Source organism: Schistocerca americana, chromosome 1 (genome assembly GCF_021461395.2).
Source record: "Schistocerca americana isolate TAMUIC-IGC-003095 chromosome 1, iqSchAmer2.1, whole genome shotgun sequence".
NCBI lineage: Eukaryota > Metazoa > Arthropoda > Insecta > Orthoptera > Acrididae > Schistocerca > Schistocerca americana.
This window is the reverse complement of record NC_060119.1, coordinates 892,884,483-892,899,622: the sequence shown is the minus strand read 5'-3', so window position 1 is coordinate 892,899,622 and position 15,140 is coordinate 892,884,483. Positions and strand designations below refer to the sequence as shown.

The 15,140-nt window shown below is 44.2% G+C and overlaps 1 protein-coding gene and 1 pseudogene across 1 annotated transcript in view; one reads left to right on the top strand and one right to left on the bottom strand.

Annotated features, from left to right (window-relative positions):
- LOC124614550 (protein sidekick) overlaps positions 1 to 15,140 on the bottom strand; it is a 629,897-nt gene that overhangs the window by 227,701 nt on the left and 387,056 nt on the right. The gene's annotated exons all lie outside the window — the stretch shown is intronic.
- LOC124552445 lies at positions 13,636 to 13,753 on the top strand (annotated as a pseudogene).

Below are 15,140 nucleotides of genomic sequence, written 5' to 3'. Positions count from 1 at the left end.
AATTGCTGGAGCTCATCCAAGATCATCCTGCAGACATTTATTTAAAGAGCTAGAAATCTTCACTGTAGCCTCAATCCGAACGATTCAAAAGTAATAGCAGTGTACATGGCTACAACACTAGGGGAAAGGATGATCTTCACTACTCAAGGTTAAATCTAACTTTGGCTCAGAAGGGGGTAAATTATGCTGCCACAAAAGTCTTTGGTCACTTACCTAATAGCATTAACAGTCTGACAGATAGCCATACAGCATTTAAAAGGAAATTAAAAGAATTTCTTAACGGTAACTCCTTCTACTCATTAGATGAATTTTTTGATATAGTAAGTGGGTAATTTCACAACCCCACAAAAAAATAAAAAAAAAATAAAAAATATTGAGTGTCACGTAATATTTTGTCTAATGTTATATCTTGTATAGACACCTTTTATTAACCTGACACTTTCCACATCATTACGAAGTGTCGTATTCATGATCTATGGAAGAAGTACTAATCTAATCTACGTTATTATTCTGATATTCACAATTAAGTGCCTGGCAGAGGGTTCAATGAACCATCTTCAAGTTGTCTCTCTACCGTTCCACTCTCGAACGGCACGAGGGAAAAACGAGCACTTAAATTTTTCTGCACGAGGCCTGATTTCTCTCATTTTATCGTGGTGATCATTTCTCACTATGTAGGCGGGTGCCAACAGAATGTTTTCGCAATCGGAGGAGAAATCTGGTGATTGAAATTTCATGAGAAGATCCCGTCGCAACGAAAAACGCCTTTGTTGTAATGACTGCCAATGCAACTCACGTATCATGTCCGTGGCACTGTCTCCCCTATTTCGCGATAATACAAAACGAACCGCCCTTCTTCGAACTTTTTCGATGTTATCCGTCAGTCCCACCCGATGCGCACCCCACACCGCACAGAACAGGGCGCACAAGCTGGGTGTAAACAGTGCAGGACATGGGGTACGGCATCTCATCCAGCGCGGGACCTGCTGTCAGATTCGATTCTCGTCCTCTACACACAAATCCATTACTTATTCAAAAGTCGCTCCTCGGGATGGCTCTCAGCACGGACCACTGGACATTATTCATCGATCATCTCTAATAAAAAAAGACGGAAATATTGAACTTGCCGATACCACCCGCCTGCTTTGACCCATGACATCATCTTTCGGTGGTAATAAACCAATCACTGAAATTCAATATGCATAAAGTGCGCGCCATAATAACTATTGTAATTTCAGCTATTAAGTTTACTTCAGGCTACGCTCTCATAAACTGCTAGTAGCTAAACCGACTTCGGCTAAATAGTCATAATCAATCAGCAGCTTAAATATTTATTGGCCGGCGGCTGCAAAGCATGCTAGCACCTAATATTTCCACGGAGCGCGTTCTAAGGAGGGCTCAAGGACAGGTCTGGTAACTAAATAATTTATGTGAGCGCTGACTGAAATAAACTTTATAGTTAAAGGTAATGCGCTGCCAATAACATGGCAAATACGAACAAGAATTACAGTTATGCTTATGTCACTAAATAATTTATGTGAGCACTGACTGAAATAAACTTTACAGTTAAAGGTAATGTGATGCCAATAACACGGCAAATACGAACAAGAATTACAATTACGCCTATGACATTACATTCGCTCGCTTCGCTAGCATTTCAACCTGACCTTGTCCTCAAGCTATGCCACTGATTAGTATCTGACAATAGCCAAGATTTCGTATTCACATTTGCTGCGTTTGCCATCTCATAATCAAACACTTATGAATCAATCTCATCTAGACTTAGGGTTACAGATCATTCTTTTCTCTATGACCAACATACTGCCAAAAAACAATCAGAAGCAAAATAAATTTTGTCAGTGTTCTGATCCATCTCTATTTGCGCACCTATGTCACACGACAAAGCTGACGACCGATATCATTAGGTTCAACACACCAAGAAAAGCTCATTCGGAAATATGAAGGCTGTTACGGCGCTATGTTAATATCTCGTGTGGATGAATATGGTGACTGCTTGTGCATTATGCGATGGCTCTTCTGGTGTTATAGAAGAATGTGGCATGAAGCGAATAGAAAGGCAGTAACAGAGTGCAAAAATTCCCCTTTCCCTAGACCATTCTATGAACGAGTTGGCATCAGTAGCGTTCAATTTAGTCTGCGACACTAACCATCAGAAACCACGCAGCCACCTCCTCTCTACCTTCAGCCGACTGCAATCCTGTCGGGACGTTCTACACCGAAGTCAACATTAGAAATGATTAACCCCGTGGTCGGCAACCACTGCTCTACGAGCCTTTAGCGATCTCAGGCACAGGTATCGGTTAAACCAGGACAAACGTATCACAGCTATGGCCAGTTTAATATACACCAGTCGAACTGCAGCACATCAGACTCGGTGTGTGTACTGCTCTTGATGGAGCAATAAATCACTAGCTGTCACTGCTGAGGGGACAAAACACTGAAACAGTTTCTTATTCTTTACATGTCTAGTTCAATTTACGTACCACATGCGTGTCACAGGTACGGTGAATCACATCCAGAGGTATTCGGAGTAATATTTACCTGAAAACAAAATAAAACAAAACAATAAATAAGGTCAAAAGTTTTAGAAATATAACACAAACGAAAGAACACATTTCTACATCAGTGAGAATGTATTTTTCTTGTAACTGTACTGCGCACATACAATAAATATTAGACTATTTGACACGCCGAAAATGTCAGCATGTCATAAACTCTTTGTAAAAAGGCATCACAACTAGTAAATTGTATCAAGCGACTGGGCATTGTCCTTCCATTGCAACAAGTCTCTATTTTTCTTGCGCAGCCTTGCAGCTGACACTCTGGTGTCCACTGTACTGCTGGTAATAAAGATGATTATCTATCTTACTGTAGGTAATGAAGAGGGAGATAAGTACGAAAATTTGCGTTCCTTCACTTCCAGCCATAATTACACCATTACCGTCCGGGTCAATGTTCTGCTATAGTCTTTCTCCTTCTCACAATTTTCACACAGCAGCTGTCCAGACGATATGATGGGCTATAACTCCGTGTGCAATCCGAACGATGATACTTTACAACATCATTACGGTATACTCAAGAGTATGTTCGTCGGCGGAAACGTACGGGTATAAGGGTATATATTTGGTAAGCCATAATGCTCAGATAGACGTGAAACCTTCGTGAAAGAATGTTTGTTTTCCGAAACAGAAATAAATTCAGAAAGGGAATCTGCGATTCTTAGCTATGCAACCTCGTCTCTCAACCACAACCGTCATCCACCTAACACGAATTCCCTTGTCTCTAAAGTACGATGATTATGTGAGTTCCAAAATGAAGCCGAAGATCGCGGTACTCTGCATTTAAATCCACCAACAAAGTAACGTTGAACAAGTTCTTGTTACTACTAACACACGTTGTGGCCTATTCGCTATCGAGATATACGCAACGAACATGTGAAACTTTCACGCGCCAACTACTTATGTACACATACATCTACAACTGCATTCATAATCCGCAAGCCACCGGACAGTGGTGGCGAAGGGTTGCTTTTACCACTGCCAGTCATTCCCTTCCTGTTTCACTCTCAAATGGAGTGAGAGAGAAAATGGCAGTCCGTACGTCTCAGTGCGAACCCTACTTTCTCTTATATTATCTTTGTGGTCATTCGAAATGTACGTTAGCAGCAGTAGAGTCGTTCTGCAGTTAGTCGGAAATGCCGATTTTCTAAACTTTCTCGACAGTATTTTGTGAAAAAAACGTCATCTCCCCTCCAGAGATTTCCATTTAAGTTCATGGAGCATTTCCGTAATATTTGATCCAATTTACCGCTAATAAATCTAGCAGCACGCCTCCGAATGGCTTCGATGTCTTCCTTTAACCCTACTTCGTATTGGTCCCAAACACTAGAATGGGTCGCACTGTGTTCCATACCTGATCTCCTTTATTCCCATTTCCCAGAATTCACCCAATAACCACCGTGACTGCGTCAAGCAGCACACCACGAAAACTATACACGAATATTGCAATTTCGTTAATCCTAATCATCGGCATTACCTTACATTCTTCTATATTTAGTGTAGCTGCCATTCATAACTTCAAATAGAATTTTTACCCAAGTCATCCTGTATCGTACAATCACTCAACGGCCGTATACTACAGCGGAAGCAGGAAACAGTCGCGTATATAGAGAACAAGAGTGATCCTATCACACTTCCCTGGAGCACCACTGCCGATACCCGTATCTCTGAAGAACCCTCATCATCCAGGAGAACGTGCTGGGTTCTATTATTTTTAACTCTTTAAGCCTCTCACATATCTGAGAACCTACTCCGTATGCCAGGGCCTACGTTAAGTCTGCAATGGGGCACTGCTTCAAACTCTTACTGGGATCTAGGAATACGATATCAGCGTATGCCTTTCAGGCATGGTTCGCAGGATATCTTGCGAGGAAAGGGCAAGCGCACAAGCAGTGCTTTCTAAATCCGTGCTGATCTGTAGATAAAAGCTTTTTTGTCTCGAGGAATTTGATTATACTCGAATTTAGAACAGGCTCAAGAATTCTGCTGCAAAGCGACGTTAAGGATACTGGTCTGTAAATCTGCGGGTACCTTTTCCACCTTTTTATATACGAGACACACCTGGTACTTCGCGTTCGGCATGAGATCCCAGTACGAGGCCAATGCTGAAGAGAACATTCCGCAAAAATCGAACTGTAACTCTATCCGGACCTGGCGACATATTTGTTTTCATCTCTTTCAGCTGTCTCCCTACACCATGCATGCCATTTCTAAGTCCTCCACACGGGAGTCCCTGAGACATCTGTACGATCCCCAAGCGTAAATTATTTTTAAGTGGATCTATTCAATGAATGACTGAATAGCAGCCTTCGACATATTTAGCGCTTTTACACAGGCCCAGAAATTTCTCTGGTTCTTTATATGGCGTTTTAGGCTGCATTCAGATGTTTTAAAGCCAGAATTCATTTTAGAAAAAATTTCGTTATCTACATCATATAAAATACTGACATATTACAATTAAGTCTGTAAATATACAACTAGTGCTAGGATTAGAATTCACAGTAACTAATCAAGAAAGTTTCATTATGCACGATCCTGCATAGATGGCATGCTCTGATGTGGTGGAAGACAAGCTTTAGGAGTCTACATTTTCACGGAAACCCGGAACGAACAAGAATTTTTAACATTCACAGACAGGGGTGTTCATTTTATTTGTTTATCTCCGAGGGGGACGTCCAATGAAACCACACTCGACCCGCACTCTAATCCGCTCGTGGATGGTGCGGGGCAACTGAAATTTTCAATGGGAACCCTCCGTTTTTTTTTTTTTATTGCAGATTAAGAATCTACGACAAAATCTACATACGTTTTGTCTGAAGCGTTTTCTTCGTTTCGCCACGCAACGTTGTATTCCTCCGGCATATCGAAGAGGGGACTGTGGCCGTGGCTCGAGGCGAACGCCACTCTACTTTTCCAATTACAGTAAGCGTTCAAACGTAGTACCACCAACTTCAATACACTTAGAGATTCGCATTTCAAATGACTGTACACAGGACAGAAGCGTATCTGCGGGAATATCAGCAGAGGCGTTTCTGATGCGATGTCTTCACGACCTGCTGGCACTTGCTGATACACCTAGCGGAATAATTAATAGGGCCACATCTGCCGATCCACCGAACAGTGTAAACACGGTCTAATACCTCCCGTGCTTCAATTGCATAATGCACTGGGCAACCGTCGTGCTGAAATCATATACGTTGTCGAACGTCCAGAGCAACATCCTACAGTAGTACCCATAGTTCCTGTTCTATAAAAGTTCGATAGTTGTGTCCATTCAACGTGCCGTCGATGAAATACGGCCCAATAAGTTTATTCCCCATGATGCTACACTATATGCTAACCGACCAAGGGCGTTAATGATCAACTTGGCGTAACCAGTGTGGACAGTCAACATTCCAGCAATGCATGTTATACAGGTTAACGCTATTATGGTTTGTGAACGTAGACATCGGAAAATATTACCTCGGCAAAGGACGTAGGGATTGTTTGCATTTTTTGACTTCCCATTCACAAAATACTACTGATCATGGAACTCGGCGCCATGAAGTTCTGGATGCAGTAACACGTGTCATGGATGGTATTTATGACGATGCAGTACTGTGACAATACTAGGTTCGGACATACTGCAATCGCAGTATAATTGCCGTCCACTTATCTGTGAGTTGTGCTGCACTGCCGCTAGTACAGCTATTTCATTAGTTTCTCCTGTAACACATTTGCTTCGTTTCCTTTCGCCGGTCTGTACGCTGTCATCAGACGTAAAGGCGTTTACAACCTTGTAAAAGTACGAACGAGAGCGAGCTTTCTCTGGACAACGCTCGGCTTACAAGGCAACAGCGACCTCAATATTTCTCCTACGTTCTCCGTAAATGAGGATCATGTCAGTTTTTTCTTCTGCTCCTGTAATACCCAAAGTCCACTTGCACGTCTGTTCTCCAAATGATAGGTAGGTGTACACGGAATAAACATCGCGCAAATATTGTAATGTTTAGAGTCCCTACCTGTTCTACGTCTGCACGATACGTGAGCTCTAGTCGCAGTGAACGCTGTGTAACAATACGTCGTAGTTGGCTGCTCGACCAAGGTGGCACGTGGAGTAGTCCCCTGTTCGATATGCCGGAGGAATACAACGTTTCCAATGAGGTTTCCGATGAGAAGTCATGATGTACAGGCCTGTCCTACCCTCACGCCGTGGAGGTGTGGTACCACGTGCCACTGGATATTCGAAGGCCATTAAGTTGCATGTCGTACATTACGATTGGGTACTCATTTCTCTTCCTCCGATTACAGTGCCATCTGTCGTGAAACGAAGGAAATGGTTCAGACAACACGTATGTAGATTCTGCCGTAGAATGGTAAACTGCAATAAAAAACGGGGATTCCCTTTCAGATTTCAAAGTTGGCCCCCTCCACCCACGCACGGGGTGGGGTGGCGTGGGGAGTGGAGTGTGGTATCGTTGGATGCCTCCCATCCAGACAAATAAATTGGAATTATAACTTTTTTTGATCCAGTATGTTGTTTTCGAGTACTCAAAGTCATCAGTTAAAATGAACACCCTGTATATGATGTTTCGTGAGAGCTGAAAGCTTGTTTAAGTAATTGTAGCAGCAAAAATAAGAAAAGTCTTCTATTGTTGTTGTAGTCTTAACCCCGAAGATTGGTGTTAAACCAGTCTTATCTATACTGAAGAAATATCTTCGTCTCTGTGTAACTAAGCCGGCCGCTGTGGCCGAACGGTTCTAGGCGCTTCAGTTTAGAGCTGCGCGACTGCTAGGGTCGCAGGTTCGAATCCTGCCTCGGGCATGGATGTGTGTGATGTCCTTAGGTTAGTTAGGTTTAAGTAGTTCTAAGTTCTAGGGTACTGATGACCTCAGATGTTAAGTCCTATAGTGCTCAGAGCCATTTGAACCATTTGAACAATCTGCGTAACTACATCCGCATGAACCTGCTGACTGTAGTCAATCCGACTCCTTCTACACATTTTACTCCCCACACTTCGCTCCACTACCAAATCAATAATTATGTGACACCGCAGGATGTGTCCTACGCAGCTATGGCTCCCTTTTGTCGCGTCGTGCCATACAGCTCTTTTCATCCCAATTTGATGTAGTACCTCTTCTGTAGTTACCCGATCTACCCCTCTTTGGCATTCTCTACATTACTAGCCCGCATCTCGTGGTCGTGCGGTAGCGTTCTCGCTTCCCACGCCCGGGTTCCCGGGTTCGATTCCCGGCGGGGTCAGGGATTTTCTCTGCCTCGTGATGGCTGGGTGTTGTGTGCTGTCCTTAGGTTAGTTAGGTTTAAGTAGTTCTAAGTTCTAGGGGACTGATGACCATAGATGATAAGTCCCATAGTGCTCAGAGTCATTTTTTTCTCTACATTACTGAAATAACAACGACTTTACTAAGATGTTAATTGAAAATGGGGTGAAGGAGAGAACCATTAAATTTAGCGCCCACAAGAGTTCTCCTCTGGAGTTCTATAGCTCTACTTCCCTCTACTCAAAAATTTTGCTACAGACAAAAAATTAAAACCAACAATGAGGACGGCGTACAGAAAGGCTTTGCCGGAACGATGAACAGCTAGTAGTCGTAGCATTGCTGGTGGTGGTAATGATAGCAATATTAGAGATGAACGAGGCAGCGCTGGTTCGAGGCCTCGCTCGCACTCTGTGTGGGCGCGTGGCGGCGCCGCGACCTCCTCTCCGCCCGCGACCGGCCTGCATTATTCAGCGGCGGGCCGCGCCAGCGCCGCGCCGATCGCGAATGCTTTATCAGCCCTCACTCTCCAGCGCCACGACGGCCCCCCAAGCGAGTGATGGCCTGTTACTGGCGAATCATTCGCCCGAACGGGCTGAACACGATTCCATTGCTGCCGTGACCACTCTAAAGAAGGGAGATGCGCTCGGCAGACTGCTAATCTACGGTACAACAGACGGTAGCGCCTTTCAAACTGATCTGAACGTAATCATTTATTCGACAGCAGCGGTTCGCTGCCGCACACATTGGTGGTAGGCTCTGGCGTGCCTGGACTGGATCACCATTACTGCCTCTAGCGACCGGAAGTGCCTAATCGATTGAACAATCCGAGTAGTGGGAGCTACAGTCTGTCAATACGGCTATCGTACACCTCCTGTTCTGACGTATCAATACATAATGATACAAATGCGTAAATGCGTGCTGTTTCACAGTATTGTAACATAATATTTATACGATGGTGAGTCAAATGAAAACCTTAAGCATTTTTTTTAAATATTATTTATTGTGTAGAAATGGTACAAAGCTGTATCACTTTTCAAAATAATCTCCCCCACGCTCAATGCAAGTCCTCCAGCGCTTACAGAGCGCATAAATTCCTTTAGAAAAAAATTATTTTGGTAGTCCGCGCAACCACTCATGTACCGCGTGGCGTACCTCTTCGTCAGAACGGAACTTCTTTCCTCCCATTGCGTCTTTGAGTGGTATGGAAGTCACTTGGGGCAAGGTCTGGTGAGTATGGTGGATGAGGAAGACACTCAAAATGCAGGTCTGTGATTGTTGCAACTGTTGTACGGGCAGTGTGGAGCTTTGCATTGTCATGTTGCAAAAGGACACCTGTTGTCAGCAATCCACGTCGCTTTGATTTGATTGCAGGCCACAGATGACTGTTTAGGAGATCTGTATATGATGTACTGGTGACAGTGGTCCCTCTAGGCATGTAATGCTGCAAAATGACGCCTTTCTCGTCCCAAAAGAGAGTCAGCTAACCTTCCCTGCTGATGGTTCTGTTCGAAACTTCTTTGGTTTTGGTAATGAGGAATGGCGCCATTCTTTGCTCGGTATCTTCGTTTCCGGTTGGTTGAAGTGAACCCAGGTTTCGTCCCCAGTAACGATTCTTGCAAGGAAGCCATCACCTTCTCGTTCAAAGCGCCGAAGACGTTCTTCACAAGCATCGACACGTCGTTCTCTCATTTCAGTAGTCAGCTGCCGTGGCACCCATCTTGCAGACACTTTGTGAAACTGGAGAACATCATGCACAATGTTGTGTCCTGACCCATGACTAATCTGTAAACATGCTGCAATGTCATTCAGTGTCACTCGCCGGTTTTCCTTCACTATGATTCAAAAATGGTTCAAATGGCTCTGAGCACTATGGGACTTAACTTCTAAGGTCATCAGTCCCCTAGAACTTAGAACTACTTAAACCTAACTAACCTAAGGACATCACACACATCCATGACCGAGGCAGGATTCGAACCTGCGACCGTAGCGGTCACGCGGTTCCAGACTGTAGCGCCTTTAACCGCTTGGCCACCCCGGCCGGCCTTCGCTATGGCTTCAACTGCTTCAATGTTCTGTGGAGCCACAACTCGTTGTGCCTGACCTGGACGAGGAGCATCTTCTACTGAAGTCACACCATTTGCGAACTTCCTACTCCATTCGTAGACTTGCTGCCGTGACAAACATGCATCATCGTACTGAGCCTTCATGCGTCGATGAATTTCAATATGTTTCACACCTTCACTACGCAAAAACCGAATAACAGAACGCTGTTCTTCCGTGGTGCAAGTCGCAAGTGGGGCAGCCATCTTTATAGTGATACTGCAACGGTATGTGTGCATCTGCACTATGCTGCCACTTAAAGGCCATTCTGCACGCTGTTCGTAGCACGCTTACCAACTTACAGGATAATGACGCGAAATTTCGATTTGTTATTACAAATTTAAGGTTTTCATTTGACTCACACTCGTATTTTTTGTGTGTCTGCTATGTTGTGAAGTTCAGACTCTAGAAGACTCCCCCCCCCCCCCCCCCCCAACGAGCCATCCTGACGAACATTATTTACATGTACATAATAGTTGAAGTACTTCATGGTGATTACGAAGGCAAATCCGAAGATCAAGAGCTTAGTGTGCGGTTAGTCCAGGAAATTCCTGGCACTAACTGTAGCTTTCGCCTGTGTTAATGTTTAGTGCACGCGAAACACGCCTCTAAAACAACTTTGGTGTACAGGTTCTCCCACAATCCTTTGGCGCCAAGAAACCTGAACAAATAATCTGATACAGTATAACGTCTCGCAACTGGGCTTCGCAGTTCAAAAGGCAAGGTCACTGTTAATATGATAGGGGTATTGTGAAGTGGGGATGTGTCACACTCAGTCCACTGCTTTTTCTGGTGTGTCACACTCAGTCCACTGCTTTTTCTAATATTTATCAATGATTTCACAACACACATGACATCAATAACTTTTCTACTGGAGAAATCTAACTGTGACAGATTTGTTACGTAAGTGATTTAGCAAGTAGGGTAGTGGGGCATATCGTCTCTTAGTCTACTGAGAAGAGTTTGTGGCTAAATTTCAACGGAGTTTGTGGCTAAATTTCAACGAAGCACAGTTTACAGTTTATGTTCTAGCAACAAAACATTTTTTACTGTCGCGGTATGATCAAATAATCAGTGACACCTTTCTCCTTTCCTTTATATAGCGTTTATCCCGTCCAGTAAGAGATCCAGTTTTTCAAGATTTGGCAAATTTTATTTTATTTAAGTACTTGCCCGGAAGCCCCGCGGTCGGTTAATCCGCCGCGCCGATTCGAGCTGCATTTTTACTCACCTCCCTGTCTCGCAAAGCCCTGCGCTATACGAGAAAGTCATCAAATAATTTTTGCAATGAGACTTTTTAATTGTTCGTTTTCAAGAAGGATGATATGCAGTCTACGGAGGGCCGAAAGGGCACTTTCCCGAGCTTGTGTTGCTTCCTTCGCTGCAAGAGTAATTTCCGCCGTCCCTGACAATGACAGATAGGAAACCTATGTCCTACGGTTTCATATTTTCAAACAACTCTAGGATACACACAAAATATTCTTAGCCCACAATAGGGGATTAAAACAATCTGCTAGTACGTTACTTTACATCCTGTTGGCTGTTCAAGTGTCACTATCATCCACTTATTTATTTGTCCTAATGAGATTAATGAATAATATCAACTGATTCAAAAGAAACTGCAGATTCCAAGTCGAGTGTACGGTAATTTTTAGTTTTTTAACACTGTGCAGCTTTCTTTCCTTCAATAAAATCATCTCTTGCTGCTTGCAGTTTTGTCTAGATTCGTGCCGCGAGGATATGCCTGGATCTGGATCTCTCCACAGTCAAATCTGTCGTCCTCGGCGTAACACTATTTCACTTTGTTGCTCCAATTTTCAGTCTACTGGGTGTCGGCTTATGGTAAGAGGTGTCTCTTCCTTGATCCGAGACGTGGAGTGATAACAGAGTCCTTCGAATCTAATTTAACTTCCCTGCTGATAAATATATATACAGGTTGTCTGCGGTGTAAGTGCAGATATTTCACTGATGACTGTGGACAGTGTACTGAACAACATTAAAACAGTATTTACTTCAACTGCAGAGTAATGGCTCTGAGCACTATGGGACTTAACTTCTGAGGTCATCAGTCCCCTAGAACTACTTAAACCTAACTAACCTAAGGACATCACACACATCCATGCCCGAGGCATAATTCGAACTTGCGACCGTAGCGGTCCCGCGGTTCCAAATTATTTGTAAAATTGACTCGATTCTGCAATGACTGAAATAAGATCACATATACTCTCAACCAGTCAAGTTTCATTTCGTTACCTCCCTCCCCTCCCCTCCCCTTCTCGTCATCGGCACTTTTCAGGACAGGTAGTGCGCTTTATTGTAGCAGTGCAGGAATTCCTCGCGTCTGTTTCGAGTTTTTCGCTCAACTGCGTTACGTACTTAGCTACACTACCGTAAATCTCTTGAGTTTTTTCAAATGAGCATTCTGTGACTTATAACTCCTGCTGAAGGCGACAAGTAGGCAATTTGTCAAAACTCAGCTCTCAAACGAATATTAATCAGCTGATTTCCCGAGAAATAATCATCAGTGTAAAAATGTCATTCATTTCCAGTATGCGGATAATTAAATACAGCATTTGCAACGTTCGGGTAGCTCTGAAGCGGCATAATTTTTGGGTGGTGCGGTCGCATTGAAAGGGTGTCCTAAACGTTTGCTGTATCTTTATCAATGATACACGGTACTAATTTAACATTATTCTGATAGCCACTGAATTATGCTGCATTTCTTTTTTTCGATTATGAATGTATTTGACGGAAACTACGCCGAAAATGACCTGTGGTAAAGTTTGCAAATTGTTCTGATCAGAAACCAGAAGCGAAACTGTACCGCGATCAATGTAATCAGCCGTATGAGCGAGCGAGTAACGCGAGGAAGCGTTTTAAGTGGGGGCCGCATGCAGATCGGATATTTGCAGCCGCGGCTACTTTGGCAGCATCGGCGAGGCGGCTTTCAGATTCGCTATTCCCTGTGAGCAGACAGCACAGCATGGCAAGGTCCCGACGCGCCCGTACAACGGTCGATGCTGAGCGGCGGCGCGAATTATTCAAGCAACAGGCCGCACGCTAAACGCGGCCTTTCTTAAGCCGGCCCGGAATAATCCAGCCGCGCCGCGCTCTACATCGCCGACTCCCAGCCGAGCCCGGCGCGGACCACCACGCTCCCGCAGGTCACACTCTCTGTACACGCGACCGTGGCTTCCGTGTTTGTACTCTGGTTCATTTGCTGGTAACACACCCTACGAAATTCAACGGCATCTTTATCAACCAGTGTTCTGGACTTTTTTAATGTAAATTTGTCAGGTTCATTTTTTGTGCGACTGAGGTACCAATGGAACACAATAAGACCCAATCTCACCGCACGAAAGTTAGTCACCCCCTAAAGAGAGCTCAATGATCGCTGTAGGCGGCGTAAAACTGGTACCAACAAGCCATGTGACCCTCCGCCGCTGGCTCGAAGACATGGCAGGAAGTGTACGTGGGTGGTTTGGTAAGTCTGGTGTATTTCCACGAAAGGATGAAACATCTTTGTTGCACGTTCATAAATGGTAAGCTTACTAATTTCAAGGATTGTATAAAGAAACTCAACAACGTACAGTTCTTTGTTGACAGCTGTCTGAATTTGTCAAAGTGTTGACTGCGATTGAAAATGAAGAAAACCGGTTTTTATGCTGTTATTATACATTTTCATTTGAAGTCAGGCAACGGCCTTGCCACAGTGGATACACTGGTTCCCGTCAGATCACCGAAGTTAAGCGCTGTCGGGCGTGGCCGGCACTTGGATCGGTGACCATCCGGGTCGCCATGAGCTGTTGCCATTTTTCGGGGTGCACTCAGCTTTGTGATGCCAACTGAGGAGCTACTCGACCGAATAGTAGCGGCTCCGGTCAAAGAAAACCATAATAACGACCGGGAGAGCGGTGTGCTGACCACACGCCCCTCCTATCCGCAACCTCAGCTGAGGATGACACGGCGGTCGAATGGTCCCGATGGGCCACTTGTGGCCTGAAGACGAAGTGCTTCATTTGAAGTTCACGTGGACTCCGCAGTATCACTGACGACCATTTACTTTTGGATTAATGACTTTAACCGTGGTCGGAAAAGCGCTGAAGCGAAGCGCGCCCCGGCCGGTCAGTTAAACTCATCACAAAGGAAACCATTGATTAATCCATGATATGGTAATGCAAGACCGTTGAATAAAAATTTGTGAGATTGCCGAGACTGGAGGCGTTTCAAATGAGTGAATGCGTAATAACCTCTACGGAGAATTGGCCATGAAGAGGCTGTGCGCGACATGGGTGCTGCTGTTGCTCACACTCTACCACAAAAGCGCATCCGGCACAACATTTCAACACAATGTCTGGCGATATTTGATAGCAATCAGCAAGACTTTTTGCGCTGATTTGTGATTGTTGATGAAACCTGGATCCATCATTACACACCACAGCCAAAACAGTAGTCAAAACAATGGACAAAGGCTGGTGAAAGTCTATCGAACAGTGCAAAAGCCATTTTGTCATCTGTTACGGTCATGGGCACGGTTTTTTGGATTCCCAAGGAATAAGCCTCATAGATAACTTAGAGAAAGGCATAGCCATAACTAGGCACTATTATGCTTCATTGTAGGATCGTCTGAAACCTGCGTTTACTGAAAAAAAGACTAAGGTTGGCACGAAAAAAGTGCTCTTTCACCTGTGTAATACACCATCCCACACATCAGCGATAACAATGGAGAAAGTGTAAGTACTGAGCTTTGAATTGGTTACTCAGCCACCCTATTCACCTGAGTTAGTCCCTTGTGACTTTTTCCTCGTCCATAACCTTAAACTTTGGCTCGCTGGGAAGAAATTTTCATCAAATGAGGAAGTGATAGTTGCTGTCAGAGAGTATTTTGCTGAGTCTGATAGAACCTATCTTTCCGACGGGATAAAACCGTCGGACCCATAGTACCTCGGTCTTTCTTAAGTGGCTGTTGTTCTTCCTCACGCAGAAGTTCTACTATATTTCTAAGTCTCATTTCTATGATCTTTTCTAGCAACTTCAAGGTGTGTGACAGCAGCGTGTAGCGTGATGCCTCTGTAATTTCCACATTTTCTTCAACTGCTCCTTTTGAATTGAGGGACGATGACCGCTGGAACAAGTGTATGTTCCTCAAAAGAAACTAGTCGAGTTTGAGTTGTTTACCAAACAAACATTTCTCGCTTT